This window comes from Dendroctonus ponderosae, unplaced genomic scaffold (genome assembly GCF_020466585.1).
Source record: "Dendroctonus ponderosae isolate FM_Combo_2020 unplaced genomic scaffold, Dpon_F_20191213v2 Dpon_F_20191213_11, whole genome shotgun sequence".
Taxonomy (NCBI): domain Eukaryota; kingdom Metazoa; phylum Arthropoda; class Insecta; order Coleoptera; family Curculionidae; genus Dendroctonus; species Dendroctonus ponderosae.
Genome location: NW_026017213.1, coordinates 2,252,351 through 2,254,513, shown reverse-complemented (window position 1 = coordinate 2,254,513; position 2,163 = coordinate 2,252,351). Strand labels below are relative to the sequence as shown.

Genomic DNA, 2,163 nt, shown 5'->3' with positions numbered 1-2,163 from the left:
CCTCATCATTAGCTTTTTGTTCGTACTTTCATTAAAATGATCCTCGCAACAAAAAACATTGATTTTGATTTAGGAACATCACGTCTAGCTGCTTTGAACCCTAAAACTTTACGTGCGTAATCATGGGGAACGGTTAGAAAGAGTTTGTTTGGAGCACTTATTGAGGTTTTCTTGCATCCTGGCACAAAACACCACTTATTTTGTGATCCATACATGTCACTATTCTCCATTATCCAAGATAATAATAATTAATAAAATAATGATAATCACAATAACTTAAATAATAAAACAAAGCTGCGAAACACCAAAATAAACAAGAGACACTTTGTTGACATGACCTGCTACGTCACAATCGGGATAGGCAACCGACGATACGGATTCGGCGTTTTTGGCGGAAAATATCTGATTTGAATCTAAATTCGCTTTAAAATTATTATTGACTTTTTTGCAAAAAAAATATATCACCGTAATGTTGCCATAACTACTTTCTATATATCAACATTAAAAAAAAGTGAGAACACCCTATTGAGAGAAGCAATATCTCTTAAACAATGTTACTTGCGACTTTACAGTACTTCGCGTTAGCTGCAGCTTTCATGTTTCAGTTATTGTACCTGTCGCTCTTTATTTTACAAATTTCAGGCAATAACCTGTATTCGGAAATGAATTCTGGGCAAAATTATTTATGTTGAAGAGGTAGTTGACAGAAGCAACTTTCTCAACTTCGGGGAACTGAAAAACTTTTCTCCCACGTGCTTTCATTGCGGCAACCACAATATTATAAAAAAGAACGCAAATCGGCAAGAAGCTCATTTCATTTATCGGGGTAGAACCCGACACTTCATCTGCACGTTATGCTTCGACTACCTTGTTAAACACTACCAAGAAGAACTCTTTGATCACGGGTTTACAATCAGCGAATTTGAGCTGTGCGGCAAAATTAAGTACGAGTGTAAATGGCCCGCTTGCAAGAAGATATTCGGCTGTTCCAGCCTGAAGTTTCACGAAATCAGCTGCACAGTGCAACCGAAACGCGAATGTCCAGTGGATGGTTGCAATTGGTCCGGTAGACTGGATGAAATGCAGAGTGAACACTTTAAAACTCACGAAAACAGCATGTTGATCTTCCGCAACGTGATTAAATGTCTGACATCTGGCTCCGATTTCTATATGCTGATTCTCGGCAAGTTTGTGCTGGTTCGTTACGTAAGGGAGGAGTTCGGGGAGGTCTTCCAGCACGATTTTACTCTGAAATTGAGCGAAGAGGTGCAGACAGATACGAAACTATTTGGTTTCGTCACGTTCGATTCGGATTGGGACCGGAAACTCCCATTGCAGCAGATTGAAGGCAACTGCTCTGTGAGAAGCATTAGAAGGAAAATTGAGCTGTTTGAGTGTAAAACAAAAAATTAAAGTTCAACATATTCAAAATATACAAACAGAAACGGTCATCCCAATGAAAACTTCAATATCAAAAGCAGCATTATTATTCCTAAATATATTTACAATATTTTAAGTAAAGTTAGGTATAATGTGATTTTTGTGAAATATTAAATCAATAAAATATGAAATTCACTCACCCCATGTAACCAATCGAATGTCGCTGCCAAGTCCAATTTTCATATAGCCGATAGGCACCAACCCCCCCTTATCAAACGTTGAAAATACCGTAGAATCAGTTCCATGATGAGTTTTTCCCGCTGAATTTGCTTGAAAATGCTACAACCCCAAACGGCATAAAACATTTTTTTAAGACAATGTGAGGCCGAAAACCTATTAAAGAATGCATTTAAAACAAACCTACAAGCACGTTTTGGGAATTATCATGTTTTACCTGCAGATTTCTACTCTTTATTGGGCAGGCTGAAAATACACACTGATTATCGTCATCGCCTCAAACATTCCAGACCCTAAAGGGAAACTCACAAATTCACTTACTATAGTGGCAAATTTTATTTAATACCAGTACACTGTTATATCATAGGTATAATAAACTAGGAATTCTCAATACAATTCTGCAAAAGATCCCTATACAACCCCTTGCTCATCGCGTCCAGGTGGACTACCCAGATAGCCCAAAATATTACATACATATTTAGGAAATATTTATATGTTTGCTAAATATTTCAGATCAAAAGCAAATATTTCTTAAATATTATTTTT

At 36.8% G+C, this 2,163-nt stretch overlaps 1 protein-coding gene across 10 annotated transcripts in view; it reads right to left on the bottom strand.

The window, feature by feature from the left end:
• Positions 1-2,163, bottom strand: part of LOC109543867 (nuclear receptor coactivator 2) — a 236,614-nt gene that overhangs the window by 56,233 nt on the left and 178,218 nt on the right. The gene's annotated exons all lie outside the window — the stretch shown is intronic.